Source organism: Leucopleurus acutus, assembly GCF_964270905.1.
Source record: "Leucopleurus acutus genome assembly, chromosome: 13".
Lineage (NCBI taxonomy): Eukaryota > Metazoa > Chordata > Mammalia > Artiodactyla > Delphinidae > Leucopleurus > Leucopleurus acutus.
The window spans coordinates 46,020,522-46,032,556 of NC_139155.1; positions in this window are offsets into that span (position 1 = coordinate 46,020,522).

Below are 12,035 nucleotides of genomic sequence, written 5' to 3' on the forward strand. Positions count from 1 at the left end.
TGCCCAGATGATAAAATGCATTTACAAGCATTTACAAGGGCAAACAAGCAATAGTGCCTTTATTTTCTCCAAATATGAGAAATGTTCTTTATTTAGAATTTTGCTATTGAAGCATTTGCTGTAGCACATTCCTCCCACCCACCCCCCACTCCCCACCCACACAAGTTTAAAAACAAAAAAGGATTTGAAGTTTTGAGGTAAAAAGCTAGAATTTCTTATACTAGAAACCCTTTTGTTTTGTTTTGTTTTGCTTTATTTTTTGTAATTAATGAACTCATTCTTGGCACAAAGCTACCTGGAGTGTTGCTAAAAATAAAATAACCTTTGATGAGAGACAATCCTTGTTTCAAATCTAGATGACACTATTGAAAAAACACCCAGGATAATTGCCAAATATAAGTGCTCAGCCTACCTCAATTCCCTTCACCCCCCTCCCCCACACACATTTCAACTATGTTATTTCTAGGTTTCTCTAAAAATCCGTAATTCCATAATAGCAACAGAGTCTATAAAATAGGAAAATTCACATTTACTTAATATCGACATTTTATCAGACAATGGGATAATTGCTTTCACCTACTGTGTCACTCACTTTTCATAACAATACTTTGAGGTAGTTCCCATGACCTTGCTTAAGGAAACTGTATTCTGGAGTTATTAAAAACATTCTGACTTCATGTGGCTTATAAATGACAAAAGTAAGATGTGAAAACAGATTTGGTTAAATCCAAGGGTCTGGTTTCTCTTTATTAATCGTTCTCAAATGTGAGGGCAAATCAGAATCAATTGGAGGGCTTGTAAAAGCACAGATTGCTGGGCTCCTGCCCTAGAGTTTCTATTTAGTAGGTCTGTGTGCAGTCCCAGAATGTGCAGTTCTTACATGTCCCCAGATGATGATGATGCTGCTGGTCTGGGGACCACACTTTGGAAACTGCTCTATACTATGGTGTCTCTCATTAGAAAGACTTACATGGGGTATTTTACTACTGAGAAGATTTGTTATTCAAGATAAAATACTTGAGAATCATTTGAAAGATGAAATACTACATACTGATGAATTAAATTTTATTAAATTCTCATTTCTTATGCATCTAGAAATTACATGCTATGGGGATTAAGATAATGAATAAAATATAATCCTTGTCTGCCAAGAGTTCATCAAACAGTTGAGATTACAGTCATAGATACATACTTAAATTTATCATTAACAAGGCAAACACAATAAATTCTTCAGCAGAAGACTCTTAAAAAATGTGCTCTGGAAACATGAGGTAGGAAATTCTGTTTAAAAATACCCAACAAGTCCTCACCTTCAACTTGCTTTATCCTACAGTCACTTCCTCCCTCTGTCTCTTGCCTTCTGATAAGACTAAATTTACTGTCTTTACTGCGGCTACTTCTTCAAATCCCATTTACACCCGAATCACATAGTAAAGCTTCCGCATCAAACATGCCAGTAAAACTGCAGTGGGAAAATTCACCCATAACCTCCTAATTGCAAAACCCAAGGATCTGAAAACAGCCCTTATGTTTCTGCAGCATCAGGCACTACTGATCATTCTCTGCCCTGCACTTGCCCACCTTGGCCCAGCTGACCCCATCCTGTCTCCTGCTTCTCCCTCTCACTGGCTTGGAACTTTAAGCTCACTTCTCTTTGTTGTCTCAAAACCCTCTTTACCTCCATCTGGTCTTTAAAGTTGCTGTTCCTTGAGTTTTGCCCTAGGCCTTCTTCTTATACTTCACAAACCTTTCTTCACCTCACAAAGGGGTGATTTTTATTAAAATGCAAGTCTGTTCACCTTAATCCCCCTTCAAAAACATCTACTGAATCCCATTTGCCTCAAGCAAGCAAGGCTTCTCACCATCTGGTCTGACTAATTCTCCATCTGATCTCGCACTTCTCTTTTCACTGCTCAATTCGTTGTTTGTCTTCATAGGCCCATTATCCTGTTGGCTTTTTCTAACTTAATTACACACGATGAAGCTAATTACATTGTCCACCTTCATGAGTACACAAGAGGCTTCTTATGTAAGAAAAACTTCAGTCTATCTCTTGTGCTTCTCCTTTTCTTTCACACCACCACTTCACTCACAGGACACTTCGCGTATGGGGCTTGTGGTCACCAAATATGTGGAGGCAAGTCTCCAGGACATCAGCTGGGTGTACTACACTTTAACTCAATTCTGACACCGTCTCCCTGGAGACAGTGTCATATCCCACAGGTTAAGGGCTCAGCCTCACGAGAATCTCCCCCAACCCCCACAACACTTACACTGGGCCTATTGTCTCTTTTTTAACAGAAGGTGGAGAGTTTGGGAGATAGTTAGGGTTAGATGAAGTTATGAGGATGGAGGCCCCAAGAATGTGATTAGGGCTTATATGAAAGTATAGACCAGGCAAAATTAATCTTTAGGGAGAGAAATAATAATAATGGCTGAGTCTGGAGCAGAGAGTGTGGATGAGAACTAACTGGAAAGGGATGGAGGGGAATTTTTTAGTGTGGTAATAGAGTTCAATAGTTTGATGGGATACTGGTTAAAGGACTGAGTGCATTTGTCCAATCCCATCAAACTATACTCTCAATATGTGTGCATTTTATTTTTTCTGACTATTAAAAGAACCTATACATCTGAGTCAACCTGATTAGTGTAGATCAAGTTAGCTAAATAAGGTGGTAAGAAAGAAAAAAATATGTATAAATTCTATTTACATTTCTTACTGAAAAATTCTGACAGAAGGATTTAGTTTTATTTTAGTGTTTGGTTGCATAGTTTCCCAAGTCAAAATGCAAGATGAACAAAATTTTTTAGAATGATCAAATAAATCATAGAATGATATATACTTACTGTTATGTAGCCTTTCTTAATTGCTAATTTCCAGTGGTTTATATCACTAGAAACAAAGAAAATGGGTGCACATACATATACAATTTTTATTTCTGTTGAAAGATTGATGTTTTAGCCTTCAGACAATAGACAGTAAAAAGGCTTTTGAATGAATATAAACTTCTCTAAAATATGAAGCCAAGCAAAATGTGGACCTCTTTTTCACGTTTTTTAGGCCTGTGAGGCACAGTAAAAAGAATCAGAAAAAATTATCCAGTTACTGTGACCTACCTGACCCATTATTGCCAAGGGGAATAAAAATGAGTTTTATGCATTTGAAGGTATAGTTAATGAAGAGTTTTTAAAAACTCATAAGTTGATAGCTTTGTGTAATTATACAGAGTAAATATATCAGCAATAGTTATCATAATTTTTACATTATAACAATACGTCCATTAGAATTACCAGAATCTGTCTAGCATATATTTGTAGAAGAAAATTCAATGCACTATGTGCTGATCTCCATTTGCTCATGTGCAACTTTCCAAGACACTCCTCTTGTAGAGCAAAATATGAATGAAAGTGAGCTGTCAGGTAACAGGTGTTGTAAGACAGATCAAGTAGAGATCTGATTTTGTGTCAAAATAAAATAAGAATTAAGGAATGGAGCTGCAAGTCTTAATATACTCATATTTCTTATTTTCACAGTAACATATGACTATGATCTGGGTTTCTGTGGCAACAGGCAAGGATATTATCAGACTCATGATGTAGATAAATGGCTCCTTACATATCTTCTTTCTTATAATCATAGAAGGATATGTATCAGAAATGAAGTTATAGCTATAATTGAAGAACAAAGCAAAATCTGTATGTTACCAGCAGACATATTCTTGTCAGCACAGACAGTGCTAACTACAGGAGCACTTGTATTCTGCAAAGAACAACACAAATGAGTATCAATACCATGTGAAAATCGGCTATTTTTCTTGCTTTCTATACCATTGCCTTTCAAGAATTATAGCAAAACTTGAAAGCTTCCACATTGAACCTCATATTGGAATGTGAATTAAGTATATTCATAAGTGAATTTGCACAGAAGAATGAGGTCCACATTTTGCTTTTCATTCTCCATAGATATTTTCAATATCAGAGTGAGTGAAAAGGTGCATATATTATATGTATAAGAACATATCCCTATAAGCTTTTATATTATTATAAGGGTAAATAACATAGTTGATTGGATTTTGTATTTTATATACATAAAAATATAAAATATATTACAAAACTTATATTTTTATTCATAATTATTTGCTTTTCTAAAATACACTTAACTTTTTAAAAGCACATTTAACTTGTAATATATAACACCATGTATCAAAATGTTACTATAAAAGTTCATATATAATATTGTATGTTTATGTTGTGTTGTTTTAATATTCTTCCTATCATCTTATGACATCAGAGAAACCCAAAGATGGTATTCTAAATTCTAAGCTTTCAAGTAATGCTGTGAAGGAAAAAAATAAGGTGATTCCAAATAGTATTAAAATGTTTTTATTATGCTAATAAAGAAATGGAATACTTCAGAATTAATATTAGTCCATTCTGAATAAACAGTTTCATATCGTTTTTATTTATTCACTTATTACTAATTATAAAATCATTAACTTGGGATAAATTAGAAAGTGAGTATAAAATTAAATGCAAATTATTGTGAGAAAAGTTTTGTAAATACATTAGAAGTCATAGAGGTGAAATATCAAAAATCATGACTGATATTTGATATTTAACCTTATTCTACTTTATACCATTCCAGCAAGTTATTGAACTTGAGGAAGGGGTCATGGGTACTCCCAATTTATAGCTGGTCTATCAGAAGTGAGGGGACAACTTGGGAATTGTGATTAATGTCTGAAGTGGGGAGCAGTCTTATGAGACTGAGCCCTTAACGTGAGGGATCTGCACTAATTCTGGGCATTTAGTGTGAAAATTTAGTTAAATGGTGGGATACCAGGTCTGTGTCCACCAAGAATTGGAGAATTGCTTGGTGTAGAAAACTCTCAATCTGGTGTCAGTTGTGTTGTGATTAGTACAGAGAAAAAGGGTGACTTCTTTTACAGATATTGTGAATTTTACTTCCTTGAGCTCTGATTTCTTTTATCCCTATAAATATTCTAGAATTTTTCTCCTGAAATGCAGTTTAGTTGGAAGTAGCTTGATCCATTCTGGTTTTGCTTTTAAGACTTATTAATCAGGACCAGAGCAACATTCAGTCTAGGTCGAATTATGCCCAACACTAAAGTAAGATCCTTCTGAGTTCTGTGTCCGATGCCCAGGGAATTCTGTAGTTTTCTAGACTGGCTGTTGGGATATTGTAGACATTATTGCCTGCTCTCTACGAGCACCAGGTACTATTACCTCTCACCCTTTCCCCAGCCCCTGAAGTTTCCTCACATGTGTGCACTTATCAGTACTCTCGTCTATACGCAAGGTAGATCCTCTGCAGGCATCTGGAGTTCTCTCTCTCTCTCTCTCTCTCTCTCTCTCTGCAGCTTTCTTCTCTCCAGTACTCTCTGCTGCAAACTCCAGCCAGTTTGGTCTCTTGGACTCTCAGCTCTATCACCTCAACTCAGGGAGCCCACCGCGCGATGCTTGGGTTACACCTCCTTGCTCCCTTCCCAGAAACTCTTTCAAGGCAATGCACTGTGACAATCAGAGGACTCGCCTTGCTTATTTCCAGTCTCTTGGGAATCACTGTTCATTTGATCATGTCTAGTGTCTGAAAAGCCATTGTTTTATGTATTTTGTCTTATTTTTCCTAGTTGCTTCAGGGGGAAGAGTACATCTACTTCCTGTTTTGACATCTAAGAGTGAGGCAGAATTCATAATCCACTTTTTACATTTATCGTATACTGATCTTAAACCAGACTCTTCTTCTCACAAGGTTTTATTTCTATAGTACATTTGAGTGCTTAAATTCCTAGGTTATACAAGTTATGTTTTTCAAATTAGAATATCAAAGTGGATGCAAAATATGAAATATTATCTACATCATCTGGTCTCATTTTACTACTGGGTGGTAAGCAGCCTTCATTTTTCTAGTTTCAACATAAATACTGAGCTAATTCTTCTGCCATGCCGGTTTGAATTAGGTGTGTTTAGGAAACCCTTGAGTTATATAATAAATGTCTAATTCAGCTGGTCTGATATGCATCCTTGCTGAGGGCATAGATTTTCCTTCCCTATAAGTGGGTGTACTTGTTAGATGTGATAATCTGTGCAAAATATTATCTATAGTTCTAACTTCTGTATGTGTTTTTCACATATCTCATTCAACATGCATAACTTTTGAGTAAAGATTTATTTTTCATTATTAATGAAATATATTTTCCTAGTCATATAAATCCTGGAGAGGTTGTATACATGTTAAATAAAGAAAAAAGAAGCTAAACAATATGTTTCATTAAAAAAAATTGTACTATCCTCAGGAGACGCTTTTTCTAAATTAAACAACAAAACACAGAGAGGCTCAGAGAGTCCTTGTGAGCAAAATATGAACTTCTTTGAATGCTATGAAAAAAATAGATAAATATGAAATACAAAACAGAAACTTATGGAAATAATCTTACATGTTATTTTTCAGACCAATTCAGAAACCCAAACCAATGTTTTATTCCTATAATCTGTCACTATTAATTAGCCATTTAAAAATGATGACTTTTACTTCCGGATGTTCAACTCATGTATCAACTCACATTTTTATTTCTGAATTATCAGTTACATAAGGTCTTAGTCTTTTCTGGAGAAATAAAAATATCAAGATTTTCATTTCCAATAATATGGCAGTCTAAATGTTATAATATTCCTCCTTCAAAAAACAATTTAGGGGCTTCCCTGGTGGAGCAGTGGTTGAGAGTCCGCCTGCCGATGCAGGGGACATGGGTTCGTGCCCCGGTCCAGGAAGATCCCACATCCTGTGCTCTGCAACGGGAGGGGCCACAACAGTGAGAGGCCCATGTACCGCAAAAAAAAAAAAAAAAAAATTTAAAATGGTGTATAAAATATTCTTCTTGCATTAGACATGCACCTCTGGCCCAGAATAATAAATGAGGTTTCTAAGTAATTTTAATGTGGTTACCTTACACAGAAGTCATTTATGTTACAAAAAATCTCCACTTTGTACTCCAGAGAGTGTATAGCTTTCATATTCTCCAGGGATTCATGTTCTATAGATTCTGGATCTAATTAATCCTTTACCCAGAGATACCCTGCTAAAGGCATTCAATAGATCAGGTCCCTTCCTCTGAGAATATATCATTAGACATTTAATTGAAGGTCTGACAAGGAGATTAGCTGGGTCACTTTCTTTCCTTTCCCTAGAGACATCTCCTCACCCCTCATAAAGACAGTAAATGCATACAAGCCAATGGTTTAACTTCCTACAATGCATCTACTCAGGAGAAACATGTATCAAATATAGTTTTATCTTCAAAGTGAGTATAGCATAGAATTTTAAAGTGCTTTTATAGTCATAATTTTAATGAATAGCTAGACCCTTTCCATGTGGCTATACAATTAAATCTCGAAAAAGGCTGATACAGTCAATCAGATAAGTGTGGCTTCTTCATGCTTCTCATTAGCTTTCTGGGACATTGTGCCCTCACTGATCTACAAATGTACAAAAAGCTTTCCCAAGTTCTCAAAACATTTACAAAATATTCAAATATTCAACTTCCAGTTATTTGTGTATGCAACAACATCAACACATCATAAATTCTTCCTTCCAGACAACTCAGAAATGAATATTACTCTTTAATGTGAGATCTTGGTTGAGTTTTTCTTTTTCTTCCCCAGAAGGCTATATTTCCCTGTATCTTAGCCTTATTGTGTACACAACTGTTGAATATTATTTAGATACTTTTCACAGTCTTTGAAGTTACTTTTCATAATAAAAGTGAATAACGATTAATTAGGAAATTATTAGATACTTTGAAAAGGAGAGAGTTAGAGATATATTCTAGGAGTGGAGACATAAAATCAAAAAGAACAAAAAAAAATCCACAAGTTTTGTGGAGACACAGAGGATATAATTTTAATCTAGAGATTAAGGAAAGTTTTGAAGAAGAGGAAATGTAAGGTAAATTTTGAAGGATAAGTAGGTTTTTAACAGGAAGAGAAGAACAAAATTCCAGGTAGATTTAAGAACATCCCTGAATGCACAAGGCATGTAGTGCATGGTATGATCTGGGAACCATAGTAGTAAGGTGTGTTTACGGTGGAAATAAAGTTGTAAAGGGGGTCCTTCTTCATGGTGGGAAATCATGAATATCAATCTAAAGAGTCTGGGCTTCATTCTGTAGGTTATGTGCATTTACCAAAGTATTTTGAATAGTATGAGCCTTTGACAGTTAAACTGTTGAAGAACATTTAGAACTGCTGTGTAAGGAAAGGAAAGAAATAAAAATAACATTTGTTGAGTATCAATCAATGGTCTTGGCACTTCTGTTTATTCAAACACATTTAATCCTGGCCCTACCTAGTCCAATGTTGGAAGTGTGATATGTAATTTACATCTGGTGAAAAAGCAGTTTTATAATTTATTCCAAGTCACACAAGTAGTGAAGTGGATGGATTTGAGGTTTACTGATGTACTGATGAGGGGAGTGGAAATATGCTGACTGCTTAAGCCAGAAATAGCCCATCCTTAGATCTGAGTGAACTCTCCCATCTAAATGTCAGAATTGGAATATTCAGGGTCTTTTTGAAAGGCGGAAGTGGAACTGAATGCTGGGGATTGCTCTACAATGCACTGTAGCTAGTGAACTTGGACTAGCAATGGCTCATTTCTCCAGTGAGCAGAACCAAAAGCCCCAAAATGTCTCCTCCAAAATTTCTCAGTTGTAGAGAGGAGAATGGAAACTTCTGAAACATAAGAGGCTGTGAAGTTTCCTTTCCTAACACATTCAATAACGAATTATATTTTGTCATAAAATGTTAATAGTGATGATATCTTACATTTTTAAGTAGGAACAAATAAACTATTTTGTAGTAGTTATATATTAATGATAGATAATATTATGCATGTATTGTCTTTAAAGTTAGAAAGAGCAAAAAATTAAAAATTTAAGAAATATAAAGCAATACCACATTGGCTAAGGATCAAAAGTAATATTTTTTTATTAAGGTAATGTAAGTTTGTTAATCTTTGAAGTAATTCTACATGTCTTCATTAAATTTTCATTGCAATCTTTGTAACATTTATGCTTTATAAATGTCACAAAAAGGTCTTATTTCAATTTGTGCTTGAACTTTCTACGGCCAATAATTTTCTCCACCAACACCTGCTAGAAATAACTTCATCCTTAAATATAACATGCTTTTTCCTTTGGTTTGTATTTTCTTTTATGACCCAATTAACTCTAATTTAAGTAGGCTTTATGATGAAAGAACACCATCAAGTTGACATATAAATAATGCTATAAATAGACTCCCAAAGAATGAACAATGAAATCTGTTAATGCAACCCATTTTTAAAAGCCATCTCTTACAACAAGCATGCTATAAATGTTTTTGCTTCCAGAGATTGCCATTTTATTTAAAATAATCCAAATTGTGATAGAAAATGAATTTTACATTTTCCTGAAAAACAGGGACTTTTAAAAAATGATGTCTTGTGTATATTGACCAAGTTTAACTCACACCTCCAGGCATTGTGGTATGAACAATTTCATGAGTCTTTAGCTTTTATTTACACCATATGCTTACACCTGGATCAGCTAGATTTATAACACCTATTCTGGAAGAAATGTCCTTTACCTTTAGAAAGAAACTTTTCCACACACATTTCTTTTTTAAAGTAAAACATACGTATATATTATTTAAATAAAAGTTTTATTTTAGAACATTTGTCGATTTACAGAAAACATGTTAAAATAGTACAGAGTTCTTGTATACCCCATACCATTTCTCCTATTATTAATGTCTTACTTTAGTATGATACATTTTACACAATTAGTGAACCAATATTTATACATTATTATTAATATAAGTCCATAGTTTATGAGGATTTCCTTGGTTTTTACCTAACATCTGTTACCTGCTTCGGGATCCTATCCCAGATACCATATTACATTTAATAATTATGACTCCTTAGATTCCTCTAGGCTATGACCGTTTCTTCAGACTTTTATTATTTTTAACGATCTCACAACTTTGAGGAGTATTGGTAGGATATTTTGTGGGATTCCTCTTTATTTGAATTTGTCTGATAGTTTCCTCATGATCACACTGGGGTTATGGGTTTTGAGGAGGAAAGCCACAGAGGTAAATATTCTATTTTTCATCACATCTCATTAAGAGTACATACAATCTGTATGATATATGACTGTTGATGTTGACCTTGATCACAGGCTGAGACTGATTTGTCATGTTTTTTTTCTTATAAAGGTATTCTTATTTTCCCCTTTTCATACTGTGCACTTGAGGAGGAAGTCACAATGTACACTAAACGAAAGTTTGATTTCTAAATTTTCAACTCATTTTCTTTCTTTTTTTTAAAGTCTTATTTTATTGACTATGACCTCAAACAGAAGTAGTGCTAGTGAACACCTTGTGTTGTTCAAAATCTTGGGTAGAAAGCTTTATGTATTTCATGGTTAAATATCATGCTTGCTTTTTTTTGGATATACTTTATAAGATTAAGAAGCCGCCTACTATTCTCAAAGAGTCAGGGAGTTTTAAATTATAAATGGATGTTCAATTGTTAGCAAATTTTTGTTCTACATTTACGGGTATTCTCATATGATTTTTTTCCTCTTTATTCTATATATGCGGTGAATTACATCAATTAAATTTTCAATTGTTAAAAAATCATCACCTTATACATCTTAAACTTACATATGTTAAATGTCAATAATATCTCAGTAAAGCTAGGGAGAGAAAAAAGAAATGACAGTTGTGGTTACCCTTAGATGGACTCATTGCCAGAAAGAGGCACACTACGGAGCTTTTAGGAGGCTGGTGCTGTTCTGTTTCCTGATTCGAGGACTGACTGAACAGGTGGGTTCACTTTGTGAAAATGCATGGAGCAATGTGAGCTCTTTTCTGTATGTAGGTTATGCTTAGATGAAAAACAAAGCTTAAAAAGTCTTTCATTCTTGACATAATCTCAACTCAGTCTGATAGATGATCTTTTTGTATATTTCTGAATTCTACTAATTTGCTAATTTACTTAGGATTTCCTTAATATCTATGAGAGTAATTGGCCTAAAATTTTCATTTGCTGTTAAAATTGGAGCAGCCTGTAAAACAAGGTGAGTAGTAGTTCCTCCTTTTTAAAGTCTCTGGATAAGTTTGTATAATGTTGTTTTATACATTTCATAAATGTTGGGAAAACCCATTACTGAAGCCATTATGTAGTCTGGAGATTTTATTGTGGGACATTTTTTTAAATTACAGATTCAATTTCTTTAATAGTTAAAAAAATTTTATTTTCTACTTCTTTGTGAGTCCGTTTGGATAAGTTTTGCTCTTCTAGAGATTTGTCCATTTTATCTAAATTGTCAAATTTACAGCCAAAGATAATTTACAATATTTGCACATAGATACGTATGTATATTATATAAAAGATTTGTGGTGATATCTCCCTTGTAATTTCCTATTTGGTAATATTTGGTCCATTTCTCATTTTTCTTTTAATATAGTCTTTTTAAATAAATCTATTTATTCATTTATTTAATTTTTGGCTGCTTTGGGTCTTCACTGCTGCACGCAGGTTTTCTCCAGTTGCTGAGAGTGGAGGCTACTCTTTGTTGCAGTGTCCGGGCCTCTCACTGTGGTGGCCTCTCTTGTTGCGGAGCATGAGCTCCAGGCATGCGGGCTTCAGTAGTTGTGGCACGCGGGCTTCAGTAGTTGTGGCTTGCAGGCTCTAGAGCACAGGCTCAGTAGTTGTGGTGCACGGGCCTAGCTGCTTCGTGGCAAGTGGGATCCTCCCAGACCAGGGCTCGAAACCGTGTCTCCGGCATTGGCAGGCGGATTCCCAACCACTGTGCTACCAAGGAAGCCCCATTTCTCATTTTTATCAGGTTTGAAGGAGTTTATAAATTTTTATTAGCCATGTAAATTAACAAATGTTTGCCTTTGTTGATTTTCTCTATTTTATATATATTTTGTATTTCAAAGATTAATGCTCTTATCTTTTTTCCTTC